Here is a 16,951-nt window from a genome sequence, read left to right as displayed (position 1 = left end):
AGAATATCACTCCAAGTCCCAGATCTGAATGAAGCCAAGAAATGTACATCTGAACACAGGCATCCCTCATCCTAACTAAATCTCCACCCCGCATCCTACCAGCTACAGACTCTCTGGTGCATTTACAGAAATTCCACTGTGAACACGAAAAAATTATTGAAGACCTTCAGTCAAGCCCAGAATAGTTCATTAAGCTGTTTCAGTTGCAATCAGAGTTTGCGATAAAAAAAAAAAATCTTTTGCATAAGGATGTTGGAAAAAACTTCAGACCTTCAAACAATGAAATCTGTCCCTAAGGATGTATATATGCAATTCAGAAAACTGTAGGAAGGATGCACACAGGCCATCTGTTGTAAAGTCAGACAAAGAACTATATCTCACTCTGCAATACAAATGATCTTCACTAAGCGACAGATCTGTCAACACAGTATTGTGAAAATAAAGATGAATCTTGGGTAACCTTTCCCACTTAGTCCCATATGAGGACTCAGCATAACAAGTTTCATTCAATGCCTTAACTGAAGCATTTCCGCTTCTGTCCTGCATTTGACAGTCTTCACTGACTGCTCCTGGGTCTGTGCTATGCGCCTCAAGCAGACTTGCTCGTTATATGTGCCATAACTCAGATACTTTCAAATATAAGAACAGTTATGACATACACACACTGATAATATTCTGAGAAGGGAAATACCTGATGCCTGGTGGAAAAAAAAAAAAAAGAAAAAAAAAGAGAATAATAAAACCATTAAATGTCAGGGTGTACTGGCTGAATTTGTATGCTAGCACACTTGCACAGAATAATGTACATTGTTAGTAAGTCTTGCTACCTTTTACACTAATTCACACCTACTTAAAGGTGCAGCTTTACAACATCCCAATGAAATCAGGAATTTTTTTTACATTCCACTAATTCAATCACAAAATTTATTGCAACAGTAAAAAACAACATGCTCCACTTGGGAAAAAAAAAAAAAGAAACATAACTAATATATTTGAGGAACATGAAAAAGGAAAAAATGCCTGCATCACTCAGCTCAGCCCCACACATCCACATGTGGTAGAAGTTCAATCTAGAAGTCCATAAAACACCTACTCTGCATGTCTCCTCATACACTACCATCAAGTCCAAGCATCCAATAAAAAAACAAGTCTAGAGTGAAAAAAAAGGTAGTCAGGACTGTAGGGTGGAATAGCAATATAAAACATCAGATCATGGGCATCACCATCTGTTGGGTCAAAAACCAGATGATCTGGGAACATGCATGATCCAATGTGCTACAGCAGGAAGCCAAAAATCTCAACTTTGTTTGATCAGGATGAACATGCTTTCCATTCCTTAAACCTCATAAACTGATCAACCCAAGCACATAGACACCAACTCATGTCTAGTATGACCTAGCTTTAATACACTGTTGAAAATAATACAAAGACCCATAAAAATCCATAGACTCAAGTTGCATGACAGAAAGTGAAACTCCCTTGGATGTAATAGCAGAGGCAAACTCCAGACACACAATCCCTCAGTCTGACATGCTGTTCTGGAACTTCTCTCATCTATCATTTAAATCCTCTCTAAATTTTCAGACTAAAATTATTTTGGACAAATGTGCGCCCAGGTCATCTGATGCCAAATTATCATTCATCTTGAGATGCCAGGCTAATCTTCTCTTTTTGTCATTTATTTATGGACGGATATGAGAGAGAGGACGTGAAAGACTAAATGAGCAAATGAAGCAGAGTCATCACATCGCCTCTAAAGATGCCTCCAATAACACACTGCACATGGAGTTCCCAACACACACATTCCTCAAAGTATTTTAGAAACAATTCTTAAGGTTCATAATAAATTTTTTGTCCTCACGATAGGGACGTGTCCGTTATGGAGACACAGAATTTAAACTTGAGAATATCACCCCGAGCCCTGGAGTGTTGTCCAGCTGATAATGCAACACTGCCCCATACCGTACGTACATTTTTCTTTTACTGGAGCCTTATGGACCCGTGAAAATTCCACAGGGTACTCCAGTATTTCCTTGTCTAAAACTGCCTTCACATCCGTTATACTGCAGTTACCTGTTTCTAAAATAAATACATGTAGTGTACAAAACGGACAACTAAAAAGGCCAGATCTAAGCTCTTTCCAAATCAACAATCCTCTGAACATGAGTGTGTTGTCTGTTATTTCTCTTTTGTTGTTACATTTTATCCTCAATGTTCAAGCACTATTTCACACATTGTGAAAGCGCATCTTTGCTTTTTCTTAGTAACTATCTGCTTCAAAGAAGTCTGTAAAATTGACAAAAATTGTATCAACCTGAACCATTTAATTTGCATTGGTTTAATGCCAATTCTGATATCGACTTCCTTTGCAATGGAAAAAGCATTTCCTGCTTTCCCCTCCGTGTGCTTTACAGCCTTTCCAAACTCTCTGGACTCCCTCAGAAAGCTGAAAGTCCGAAATAGGTCCTTAGCGCAATTATATATAAAATGGCTCGGAAGAGCCCTGGTATAGTTACATGTCAGGACCAGCAGTGATTGGAACATACCAAAGGCTTTGTTATTTAAACCACTTCCTTTCTTCCAATTCATTTAGCAACAGGTCATTTAACTGCCCCAAAAATGGACTTTAAATGCAAATGCAGAGTTTTATCATTTCTCCACTACTCGACAGCAGGACAGCTGGACAATTAAATATTTAATGCAAAAGTCCTCAATATTTAATTAGGGAAAAATAGCACTATTTGGCACTTTGTTTGAATTTGAGAACAACCCTTCCCATTGTACCTATACCTGAACATTTAATATAACAAAGATGTATTTAATTATTAGAATTTTATTGATAATGATATTACAGTGAATTAATGTCTTGTCAATGACTGTTGCACATTACAACCTTATTACTATATCAAAAAAATGGATTAACATAATAATGTTGCTGGTCTTAATGGAGTAATAAGGAAGAATACACTTGACTATTTAGAAAATATGGAAGAATTCTGAAACAAAGTTAAAGATGTAACTTCATCTATCATAGCACATTTATAGTGAAAGGTATAATTTAAAGTACTTATTTAATAATCAAACTTTCATATAAACTTGGTCATGTCATGGCTAGCAATAACTATTTTGAGATTCCTACTGATTTTGAATACAGTGTCCACCAATGACAGTATTATATAAAACTGGACTCTACCATTCTATAAGCTAAGGTGAGAACAGTCAAATTTTCAGATTAAATACATTCTCCCCCCAAAGAGGAAAAAAAAAAAAAAAAAAACACTGTAGAAACACAGAAGCACAATTTTTTCATCATGCCCCTAATACATCACTGCCCTTACACAGACCAAGCAATTTCTAATCAAATTCCACCTTCCTCTCAGACGCAGAAAAATAAAAGCATTGTCCAGGGCCTGAGACTTTGGACCAAAGTTCTCCATTGCATCTGGACTCCCAGGAGTTACTCAGCTATAGTTCCAAGAGTGCCTTTCTACTGAATTTACAAATGGTTGTAAGTATCACTGAATTTCATCACAGTCACTTTCTGCCTGCATTCCTACATGCCCAATACCATAACAGGTGAAGAATTCCACCGTGATGATGGTAGTCTGTACCATACAATGCTTTCACATCACAGATTGAAGCTGCTAGTGTCACAATTCTTTGCTATTGGGCAAACAACTTCCAAAAATTTTGATTATGCAACTAACACAAGCAAGGAGTCCATGATATTTGCACCCAGCATTAGAAGATGCAGGACCCATTTCAGGCCTGCTCCACCACCTTGAAACATATTTCCATAAATTAAAATTCTAAGTTTCCAGAGGCAACATTTTTTAATTCTAAAACAATAATCATACATATCGGAAAAAACAAATAACATCATCCAGTACTAACTGCAAATAAGCTATCTATTTTTCCTACATATATTTTAATAGTTTACATAGGCCTAAATGAAAACAGATGATATAGACATGCTTGTAACTTTAAGAAATCTCAGTTCCATTAATTTAAAGGCAAAAACTCTCAAACCACTCAGTTTTTGCTGTTTCTACTTTCTCATGTGACATTTCCAGTTTTAATAATTTACCCACGATGCTCATAGGCTGGCTGGTCTGCAACTATAATGACAGCCAAGACATAACTGCAACCTGAACTACCAGTAACTCTGAAGACAACTTTTCAGTCCAAGGATCAATTATCTTCTCTGAATTCAACCTTCACAAGATCAAAGAAGACATTAATTTTAACATGAAAGATATGTCAAATAATGTTAGCGAATCCATCATCATCATCAAGCAATGTATTACACTCATTCAATGTCAAGTTGTTTTGAGGCAAGGATCCCAGCTGGAGGTTACTGGGATGGATCTCTGTCAGAGTAATAAGAGATTTGATTAAGAAACACTTGAAGGCAGCCCTAGGTCCTCACCAGCAGCTCTTGTGGTTGCTTCTCCTCAGCAAGAACACCTGGGGAGCCAAGAAAGAGCAGGTATCAGCAGCAGCTTGTGGACAGAAGAAACCATGGCAGTAGCTGATTACCTTCAGAGCCCTGCAAGAGGGATGTGCCCCCACATGCCATGCCTCCAGCGTGGTGGTCACCAAAGACACCACCACCAGTATTGGGTCTCAACTCCCTTATGCTCAGCTGCTCTTCCTGGCTATGTTATCTGTGGTTTGGTGTTGGTTGTTTTTTTTTTTTTTCCTACTACTTACATTATTCCAAACAAGAACAATCTTGAAATAATTGTCTGTAAAACCAAACTGCTTAAGTCTGATCAAGTGACACAATGCATGCTAGCGTCGCAAACGCATCAGCAGTATTGCCCTCAGCAGACATGAGGTAATGGAACATGGGACAAGTCTTCCTGAGTCAAAACAGTCAGTTCATCTGATTCACGTTACTGTTTCATGAACAAAACAATATTTGGTTTGTTTGCTTCCAGGTTGGTTTTGCTTTTTTTATTTAGAGGTTTGGGTTTGTGATGGGGGGGTTATATTTATTTATTTATTTGGTTGGGGTTTTTGTTTTGGCTTGGTTTTGTTTACACATATGAACTAGAAAACTTACTTCTAATTATAGCTTAATAGCTTTGAATACAAATAAGAAATATTGCCTTATAAGCAAACAATACCAATTTATACTGGTATTTGATTAACCTTTTCTTCCCCTTAACATGCTGAAACTACAGAAAGTAAAACATTGATTTTAATAAGTGCTAACATTTACACAGGGATTTCTGGCTTCTGCCTATGACCACCTGTCTTACTGGATTTGAAGACCAATCTCCTACACTGCAGAGTAGCTCTTATTTTTTTCAATATAATCAAAGAACATTATTTAATCTCCAAAGTCCTATCATACAACCATTGCTTCCTCTATTAAGGAAGGCAAAGCTGAACAAATATTCCCAACACTTGGTGGAGAGGTTTTCAATAATCCTGAGCTCCCCAAGTGAACTATTCCAGGGGTAGCTCACAAAAATATTGTGTCTCCCACACCAACAACTCTCTCACAGAAGATGCTTCAAATCTCAAGTTAAAAGTCACGTGGGCTTTTAAATCCTGTTTACTACCTCAAAAGGTTCCTTTAAACAATTTTACAACCTGTCTTTTCTGGACATTTATAGCAATTTTCCGCTTGGTTTTAAACAGACTAACATTATCTATGCCTATAACATAACCTGTGATTCTTGTTGCCAAGTAATTGTACATGCAATTACTTCTGCAGAGCTGAAACATCCTTCCTGCATATATTATGCATTATTTAATAGTATATATTGATATCAAAGTACCTATATATAGTATCCTTATAAATACATTAACTTGCTGCTTTACAAGTGCTGGCTTCAGTTCATTCTCATCTCTACAGCTACTGCCATTCTAGCACTGCAGTAGTCAGACTCTAAATTGTACCAAGAAGCAACCAGAAAGGAGGAGGTAGAGTGGACACATGCTTGAGTCAGTCAACCAATTCCTATATAGATGTCAGTAAGTCTCTGTAGAAGAGTAAGAATTTACAAGATCAGACCTTAATTTTATGCAGCAAAGACAATAGCAAAGCAGGGCAAATGATGACAAATTAAACTAAACACAGTAACCATTTGTATCTATTAAACAGAATATGCAAATTCAGTCATATATAATGTTATCACAACTCATTTGTTTTATTTTTTTTTCAAATATTCAAGTTTTAATGGAATAATTACTTACAAATTTTGGCATATATATAAGCATATATTTGGAGAAGCTAAAGATGAATACAAACAACCTTTCTGGATTAATATTCAGCTTGCTACAGTTGCCACTTATGCCCATGTACAAGAGGTGAGGATGTGGCTGCATGTGCCATGTCAGTTTATTTCAAAGAGCAAAGCTCCTCCAGGGAGCACTGACTCATCAAGTCAGTTACTTGTGACACTGGCAGCAAACCTAACACAGAACACTAACTACTATTCAGCAAATACAGAACATTGAGACATAAAAGAGCTAAGTAACTTAGAGACACTCTGTTGAACACTACGCACCAAAGGGCAGTCCTCCTTGCAGGATACTGATCTGTGCACTACCCAGAGTGTCTCTCACCACACTGGAATTGCTCCAAGTATATTCTGCAGTTCAGACAGAATATTTCACTTTTTTTCTAATCAGAAAAACAGACATATTTCCTTGTTGTTGTTTTAAGAAAACAGAATTTCAGTCATTCCGATGAACAAAAAAAATACAACATACTGATATAAAATGTGCTTCTCTGATTTCCTTACTTGCCCATACTATGATGCCGGCTGTATTTTTGAAAATGAAACTACTAATGAAAAAACCAACCTTTCAAGGCTAGTCAAATGAAACACCTCTTTAATGTAAAAACATTTCCCTCATTTCCCTTATAGCAACAGTAACTTCAGACCAACCTAACTGGGGCAATTTCAAAGTAAGCAGGAGAATACCACAGCTGAAGACCCACAGAAAGCAAAAGAGGAAAAAAGAGGACAAAAGGCTACTCCTACTTTCCTTTGATTTGCTATCAGTTATTCTTGTAGTTTCATCTGCCTCAGGAAAACGTTTTGTTATTACTTTTAAAACATTCTTAATTTTGAAACAATTATAAAAGTCCAAACTTTGTTCCATTTTAAAAAGTGGGTGGTTTTAAGGGATTTTCCTTTTTTTTCTCTATAATAATAATAATAATTAGCTGAAATGTTTTGCAGCTTCACACTAGCAGTTCTTTCTCATTCACCAGGATTATTGAAAGGTTACAACATATACACGACCTAACACTGAAATCCAGAGAGGCACAAGTGCATATATATAGGTCATCTCTTCACACGAATACCAATATGTAAGAATGCAACTCTTCTAGAATACAAGGCATAAAAATCAAAACTGCATGTCGGAGGTCTCAGTCACTCCTGAGTGTTCTTCAATACCAACACACAGAGCTTGGTCCATGCACTTCTTACATACTATTCAGCACTGCAAAGGATTTGAGAGTTTCCAATCTACAATCTATGGGCTTTGGTGTAGAGAGGATATGGCATGGGATGAAGGCTTTCCATAGCTTCAAAAGAAAATCAATAGCCTATTAAACTTTTGAAGACATCTTAAAGGCACATTTGGTCTTATTTTCAATTATTCTGCAGAGCTGTCAAAGGCCTTTGCAAACATTTTTTTTGTTTTTTTAACCTCCATCAGCACATATATCTCCATCTGGGAACACACACAGGGTGCATGACTTCCCATCTCCAAATACCTTCAGATACTAAGGGAGCTAAACAGTGCTGGATACCACGTCCTTAAAGATTTCTAGTTTAACACCTGGGGAGGAAGAAGAAACAGAAAAAAAAAAAAAAAAAAAAAGAAAAAGAAAAAAGAGACAAAGATTCAAGCACAACAAGTATTTGTACATTGTAACTGTAAAATTATTTGCCCAAGCCCATACTGCAAACCAATAATACCAGTCTTGGTTCCAGATGTCACAAGCTCCCAGCTATGAGCTCAATTCTTTTAGGCCACATTAACTTAGTTTTAAACTAAAAAAGACTGTCTTCAAGGGCTGCAAAACCGAATCAATCACTGATTGACTAGTAAGAAGGTACTGATTTATAGTGTGCCTGAACTGACCTGAAGTAAATGACAGCTCTGACTAAAAGAGAGGATCAGTGAAGCCAAAGATTAAGCTCTGTTTCAATAGAAACAGCCTACCAGATACTTTCCACAAGCAAGTAGATATTTTAAAAGCTCAGGCTGTGATTCTGTGAATTATTCAAGGAAAAAAATAATATAAAAATCTGGAATATTAAAATAAAAGTATTAAAAGCTGGAAGAAGACTGTATTCAAGCTTTTTCATTTTTGCTTAAACTCTTTCAAGGTACGTTGACTTTCAGACTTAATATTGTTATGTTACTAGAGAAGTGGAAGGTATCTGAAAGAGCTTATTTCCAGATAGCGCTTCTATACAGTAGGAAATCTATTTAAAACTAAATACAAGACCACCAGCTTTTGCATTCCCATTTAAATCAGCAAGAAACCTCATGCTGACTTCAGTGAGTTTCAACATTCCATTTTACATTTCCTCTTTTGGCTGAGTTTGTGAAAAGAGGGAACAAGGGGCAAAAGGGTGCAAAGACTGAGAACGTACCAGAGAAACTGTCAGCTCAGTGAAAGTTTTTCACTTGTGGTTGTATTTCATATGTATTTGTCTTACAGAAATTAAACTTCATCACCATAATTTTTCATCAGAATAAGGATATCTATGTATTACAATATTCTTAGAGGTCATACAGACAGGGCCAGTCACATCAAGTCAGGTGTTTGTCATTATGTCACGGCCTCAGTTGGGGGCCAGTAATGAACCGTGCATTTTAAGTATTTGTATATAGTATCCCAGTTACTAGACACCATGATACAAGACTCAGGAGAGGAAACACCGTAGACAGACTTAGTCAGCAAGTCACCAAAGAGATGGAGAAGGGTTTTACACTTCATTGCAACAAGGACTAATTAAGTACTAAGATATAGGAAATTATATACATTTGGCACCCCAAAGAAATAAAGCATTGTCTGTTTTAATTAAGATGACTGGTCACACTAACGCCTGGATAAAAAAAAATGAACTTGATTATGGTTAAAAAGTTAAATTTGTCTGTATATTTTGTGAGACTGCAAAAGAGAGACTGGCCATAAACATCAGCATAATTATGAAAATTCTCCACTGAGCACTACAGGAAGCATCAAGAACACAAGAAGAGGGAACAACACCACACCAAGAAAGGTTCCAACACATCATGCAGACAAATTTTCCCAGTTTAACTTTTTTAAATGTACAAGTAAGTGAAGGTTTTCTCTCATCCCTCCATCTGTAATTTTGCCTTAACTGTTTTGAATTAAGCATGATCTCAAGTTATCTGGATAGAAACAAGCATCTGCCGCTCCGTGTGGCTAATCTATAGGGTGAGGGCAGCCATGAGCTGGCAGTAAGTCCTCTAGTTCAGCCACAAGCATGCAAAGGCTAAACATGCTCCTCAGCGGCAGCTGCCAAGGTCAAGAGATTGCTCCTATCCTAAGGACCAACACGAACAGAAAAATGTTGGTAACCAAGGAGGTTCTGTGTAATACAAAACAAAATATTGGAAAGCACATTTGACTCCTGAGCACCGCCAGGGAATTTACTACATGTATCCAGCATCTTGCTGAAACAAAGTATCAACAGTGGTTTCTGGAAAAGCAAACATAACTTTTTTTCCCCCTTCCCTGTAACCTCAATAGACTTCTTTTGTATTTCTCTCATACTATTTTCCTAATGGAAACCTGTCGTGGTTTAAGCCCAGGCCGTAAATCGGAACCACGAAGTCCACTTCCCCCCCTCACCTTTCTTCCCTCCGCTCCTGGAGGGACGGGGAGGAGAATCAAAAGAATGCAGCTCCCACGGGTTGAGATAAGAACAGTTTAATAACTAAGGTATAACACAAATCACTACTGCTACCACTAATAGTAATAATTATAAAGGAAATACCAAGCAAGAGAATACAACCGCTCACCAACTGGTACCTCATCCCCACCCTGCCATGATCCAGCCCTCCGGGAACTCTCAGTTCTACATCCTGGGCATGACGTGCTGTGGTATGGAATACCTCTTTGGCTAGTTTGGGTCAGGTGTCCTGTCCCTGCTTCCTCCTGGCTTCTCCTCCTCCCTGGCAGAGCATGAGACTCACAAAGTCCTTGGTCAGTCTAAACATCGCTGTTATCAGCTCCATTCCCAGGCCGAAAGTCAAAAACACAGTGCTGCAAAAGCTACTAAGAAGGAGAAAAACTGACTGCTGCTGCTGAACCCAGGACAAAACCCCACTTCATTAAAAGAACAAAAGCTATCATCAACCCTTATTGAAGTACCTTCACAAACTCTGCTGGCTCTCACAGCAACTATCAAGTGTAATGTTAATGATTACGAGGAGACTGAGTTTATCTTTTGGTCTTCAAGTAGGTAGCTCATCATTTGAACCTTGTGCTATTGGACTACAGTTAACTGTTATCTGAACTTCGTAGTTGTCTAATTTACTTCCTTTCCTCTCTCCTTTTTCTCTGTGTATGGCTTTCCCTTAGAAAAATGCAAGCTGTTAGAGATTAGGCTTCCCTATTTAAAACTGAATACAATATCTTATACTCTGGGTTCAGCTCAAGGCATAACAAATACTCAAAAATCTATCTCCCAGGGAAGAAAAAAAAAAAAAAAAAAAAGAAAAAGAAGAAGAAGTAGAAAGAGAGATACAGTTAAAAATTACTTTTAATTTATATTTTTGGACATGGACTTCTTCCACAAACTAATTGCAGTAAGCTAGAAACTAGCAATGATGAAATTTTCACGTCCATCATTACCTCACCCAGTCCAGCAGCCTATCTTAAGTCTAGGTTTTGTAACAATAGCTTTAATAGAATTAAGACATTTTGGGATGTGTACTACTTCTGCTGGTTAGCACTGGTTCTTCCATAGGAGAAAACAATGGAAATTATTAAACTCCATATAACTTAAACTGCATCATACAGGCTAATTTTTCTCAGTCACAGCTTTCAGAATTAAGTGCCCCTCCCATTCCAAACCCTATGGAAAAGTGTGACATATACCCCACTCATATGTCAAAAGATGACAATCTATGATTTTGACAAATACTCAAGGACTCTAACACACCACTCATGTTATAACAAACACTTTCTGCTTTTCATTTTTCTTCTCCAACCTTTCCAGGGTCACCACTGCATTTACCCCAGACTCTCAGGTGCAGTAAGCCACAAAGCAAGCAACCCAGAGCTAAACTTCTCCAAGCCCGCACAGAGTCTGTCTAAGGTGTTCGAACTCAGCTCCCAACCTTTCAAGCACTTGACACCAGTCTGCTGTGTTGTTAAGCAATCTGTGCTTCCATCAAGGCTGCATGTAGTAAAAAAGCTAAATCGGTAATCCTTTCTTGCAGAAGCAGATGCCATGCCACCTCAAAGCACAGAGGCTTCCATCACGTGTATGACTCTCCCCTGAAAAGCAGATGTACAGACAACTGAAAATATTCTGATACAGGTTTTAGAGAGATCAAGAGCAATTGTAAGGATGGTTAGGAACCAAAAATCCCTAGTATTTTCTGTTCTGGTAAATTGAACTTTCTTTCTTAGTACTGCTCTATAACTAACAAATGAGAATCTATCAAAATCTTTCATAAAACCATGCAAAACTTTGTATAAAAATTTAAAACCAGCTCACAAATAAAAACAGTAACATCTTCCTCACAATTACAGGATAGTCATTATAAGTCCAACTACATTAACTTTTATTTCATGCAAGAAAATTCCACCTGGAGAAATCTGAATACTCTTTTCTACACTGATGGCATCTAGGCTACTGTGAGATATACAAAGAATCATTTAGGTTGGAAAAGAACATTAAGATCAAGTCCAACCATTAACACTGCCAAGTCCACCACTAAACCATGTCCCTAAATGCCACATCTACACGTCTTTCAAATATCTCCAGGGATGGCAATTCCATCATTCCCTGGGCAGCCTGTTCCAGTGCTTAACAACCTTTCTGGTGATGAAATTTTTCCTAATATCCAATCTAAACCTCCCCGGCACAACTTGCTCTTTCAAAGGCTGTTTGCTCTTGTCCTACCACTTGTTACTTCACAATATCACAGTATGTTAGAGATTGGAAGGGACCTCAAAAGATCATCTAGTCCAATCCCCCTGCCGGAGCAGGAACACCTAGATAAGGTTACACAGGAATGTGTCCAGGCGGGTTTTGAATGTCTCCAGAGAAGGAGACTCCACAACCCCCCTGGGCAGCCTCTTCCAGTGTTCCGTCACCCTCACTGAGAAGAAGTTTCTTCTCAAGTTTAAGTGGAACCTCTTGTGTTCCAGTTTGTACCCATTACCCCTTGTCCTATCATTGTTTGCCACTGAGAAGAGCCTGGCTCCATCCTCGTGACACTCCTCCTTTATGTATTTATATACACTAATAAGGTCACCCCTCAGTCTCCTCTTCTCCAAACTATAGAGACCCAGCTCCCTCAGCCTTTCCTCATAAGGGAGATGCTCCACTCCCTTAATCATCTTAGTTGCCCTGCGCTGGACTCTCTCCAGCAAGTCCCTGTCCTTCTTGAACTGAGGGGCCCAGAACTGGACACAATATTCCAGATGCGGTCTCACCAGGGCAGAGTAGAGGGGAAGGAGGACCTCTCTCAACCTACTGACCATCCCCCTTCTAATACACCCCAGGATGCCATTGGCCTTCCTGGCCACAAGGGCACAGTGTTGGCTCATGGTCATCCTGCCATCCACCAGGACCCCCAGGTCCCTCTCTCCTACACTACTCTCTAACAGGTCGTTCCCCAACCTATATTGGAACCTGGGGTTGTTCCTGCCCAGATGCAGGACTCTACACTTTCCCTTGTTATATTTCATCAGGTTATTCCCTGCCCAACTCTCCAGCCTGTCCAGGTCACGCTGGATGGCAGTGCAGCCTTCTGGCGTGTCAGCCACTCCTCCCAGCTTAGTGTCATCAGCAAACTTGCTGATAGTACACTCAATTCCCTCATCTAAATCATTGATGAATATATTAAATAATACTGGTCCCAATACTGACCCTTGAGGCACTCCACTAGATACAGGCCTCCAACTAGACTCCACCCCATAGACTACAACTCTCTGGCTTCTCTCCTTCAGCCAGTTTGCAGTCCACCTCACTACCTGATCATCCAGACCACACTTCCTCAATTTAGCTATGAGGATGCTGTGGGAGACTGTGTCAAATGCTTTGCTGAAGTCAAGGTAGACCACATCCACCGCTCTGCCATCATCCATCCACAATGTTATTTCCTCATAAAAGGCTATGAGGTTGGTCAAGCATGACTCTTATCCTTGACATGCCTTAAGATGGCATCAAGGATAAGGTGTTCCATCACTTTCCCAGGGATGGAGGTGAGGCTGACCGGTCTATAGTTACCCGGGTCCTCCTTCTTGCCCTTTTTGAAGACTGGAGTGACATTTGCTTTCTTCCAGTCCTCAGGCACCTCTCCCGTTTCCCAAGACTTGGTAAAGATGATGGAGAGTGGTCTAGCAATGACTTCTGCCAGTTCCCTCAGCACCCGCGGGTGCATCCCATCTGGACCCATGGATTTATGGATGTCCAGATTGCTCAACTGGTCTCTAACCCATTCCTCATCGACTAAGGCAAACTGCTCCAGTGACCTGACTTCATCTGAGGTCTCAGGGGTACAGGGCTCTTCAGGACTGCCTCCGGCAGAGTAGACAGAGACAAAGAAGGCATTCAACAACTCTGCCATCTCTGTATCTTCTGTCACCAGGGCACCCATCCCGTTCACCAGTGGGCCTACCTTGCCTCTGGTGTTAGTTTTATCAGCTATGTATTTGAAAAAGTTCTTTCTGCTGTCCTTGACCCCTCTCGCCAGATTTAATTCTAAGGAGGCCTTAGCCATCCTAGCTGCCTTCCTACATCCTCTAGCAGCAGCCTTATATTCCTCCCAAGTGGCCAGCCCCTCCTTCCATGATCTGTAAACTCTCCTCTTCCACTTGAGCATACCCAGCAGTTCCTTATTTAGCCACACAGGTCTCTTGGCCCTCTTCCTTGACTTCCTATGTGTCGGGATGCTCTGCTCTTGAGCTTGGAATAAGCAATTCTTGAATGTCAACCAACTATCTTGGGCCCCTTTACCTTCAAGCAGCCTTGCCCATGGGATTTCCCCTAGCAATTGCTTGAAAAGGCCAAAGTTTGCCCTGCTAAAGTCCAGGGTTGCAATTCTACTTGCTATTGTACTGGTCCTACCACACAAGATCCTGAATTCCACCATCTCGTGGTCGCTGCAACCAAGGCAGCCCTCAACCTTTACTGCTTCGACCAGACCCTCCTTGTTAGTGAGGATGAGATCCAGCAGCGCTCCTCTCCTGGTTGGCTCATCCACCATTTGCATGAGGAAGTTATCATCCATACACTGGAGGAACCTCCTGGACTGTGGCTGGGTTGCTGAGTCGTCCTTCCAGCAAACATCAGGGAAGTTAAAATCCCCCACGATGACCACGACCTGTGACTGTGAGGCCACTCTCAGCTGCCTGTAGAAGGCCTCGTCAACTTCCTCACCTTGATCTGGTGGCCTGTAACAGACACCCACAACAGTATCACCCCTGCCAGCCTGCCCCTTAATTCTCACCCACAGACTCTCAACTCGCTCATCCCCTGTCCCTGGACAGAACTCAGTACATTGCAGCTGTTCTCACACATAAAGAGCAACCCCACCACCCCGCCTGGCTGGCCTGTCTTTCCTGAAAAGGACATAGCCCTCCATGAGTATATTCCAGTCATGTGAGCTGTCCCACCACATCTCTGTAATTGCCACCAGATCATAATCTCCTGACTTAACACAGGTCTCTAACTCCTCCTGCTTATTTCCCATGCCGCACGCATTGGTGTACAGGCATTTCAAGGAGGGAGCTGAGCTCACCAATTTCACCCTAGGATTATAGGAGGCCTCCCAGTCTTCATCAATTCTAGAGTGCTGCCCCACTGGGGCAAGCCCAGTTACAACCCCATCCCCCTTCGAATCTAGTTTAAAGCTCTCCAAATCAGCCCTGCTAATTCATGCCCCAGCATCCTTTTGCCTCTGTGAGATAAACCTTTCCCACGTGCCATCATCCGGACTAGAGCCTTATAAAACCAGCTGTTATCAAAGAACCCAAAGCCCTGCCTAAAGCACCAGTCTTGTAGCCAATTGTTTACAGACTGAATTTTCCCATTCAGTCCCACATCATCACTGGAAGATGAAAGGAGTGAGGAGAAGATCACTTGAGCCTCAGACTCTTTCACCATCCGCCCCAAGGCCCTGTAGTCTTTCTTCATCCCCCTCAGACTGCGGGAAGCAGCTTCCCCCCCACCTGTCTGGAAGACCAGCAGCGGGTAGTAGTCTGTCGGGTGCACCAGGTTGGGGAGCGCCTTGGTGATATCCCTGATCCGGGCTCCAGGCAGACTACACACTTCCCTATGATGAGGGTCAACTCTGCATATCGGGCCCTCTGTTCCTCTCAGAAGGGAATCGCCTACAACAATGACCTTTCTTTCTTTCTTATCAGAGGCAGTCTTGAGGTGCGAAGTCGACCGCCTTTTCCTATGTGACCTTGTAGGCCGGCCTTGCACCACATCCTCACCTACCTCTCCATCAAGATCCAGGGCCTCAAACCTATTACGGAGGGGCACCTGGGGAAGCAGGGCAGGAAGGGAGGAGGGTTGCCCACGGTTCCGAACTGGAACTCGCTTCCAGCCCTCATCGTCTTTTTGGTCCCTTACCTCTGCGTGACAGCTACAGGGCAGGGGCTGTCTCGGGCCATCCCCCTCTGTCTGAGAGGACAGGGGGTCCATCCCCTTTTGGGAGGTATCTCCCTGGAACCATTCCTGCTGACATGCCAGGGAGTTACTCCACCAGTCAATCTCCCTTTCACACTCCCTGATGGTCCTCAGCGTCTCGACCTCCTCTTTAAGTTCTGCCACCAATCTAAGCAGATCTTCTACCTGCTCACACCTCACGCAGGTGGAGTGCTGGCCTCCCTCCCTCGGCAGCAGCAGGCTCTGGCACTCCCTGCAGCCAGAGACCTGAACAGCCACGGTTTGGGGCAGGGTCTCTGTCTGAGTTGCTACAGTCTCCTTACTGCAAGCCCTCCTTCTGGAGGCGACCATATTGGTCAGCAGTCTGGGACACCAGCAACAGAGTCTGCAACACGACCTGCTTGTTCCTCCCTGCGCCCGGTGGGCAGCGACCGGGCCCTCCCAAAGGCTCTTTCAAGGCAAGGGGCAGGGGTGCGGTCGTCGTTACCGCGGGAACGCCCCCTGTCACGTCAGCCGCTCTCTCACAAGGGCTGCTGGGGCTTCGGGGATCGGGAGATGTCGGGAATCGCGATGTCTCTGCGCTGTCCCCTCTGATTTTCCTAATCTCTGCTGACCCTCGTGGTCTCTGCAGCGTGCCGGCTCCGGCTCTAGCTGTGCTAGCTCCGATCAGCTGACTGACTGCTAGGATCGAGTTGCAGCCGCTTTTAAATCTCCCGCCGTCACCGCGGGAACGCCCCCTGCCACGTCAGCCGCTCTCTCGCAAGGGCTGCTGGGGCTTCGGGGATCGGGAGATGTCGGGAATCGCGATGTCTCTGCGCTGTCCCCTCTGATTTTCCTAATCTCTTCTGACCCTCGTGGTCTCTGCAGCATGCCGGCTCCGGCTCTAGCTTCTCTTTCAGAGAAGAGACCAACCCCCACCTCAGTACAACCTCCTTTTCAGGTAGTTGTAGAGAGCAGTACGGCTTCCTCTCATCCTCCTCTCCTGTCCAGGTGCATTTGATCCCTTCGTCCACATCTTTGATAAAGATATCAAACAGAACTGGTCCCACTACTGAGTCCTGGGGAACCTCATTTGTGACCAG

The sequence above is a fragment of the Psittacula echo genome (assembly GCF_963264785.1).
Source record: "Psittacula echo genome assembly, chromosome: 6".
In the NCBI taxonomy this organism is placed as follows: domain Eukaryota; kingdom Metazoa; phylum Chordata; class Aves; order Psittaciformes; family Psittacidae; genus Psittacula; species Psittacula echo.
This window is presented reverse-complemented; position numbering follows the sequence as displayed.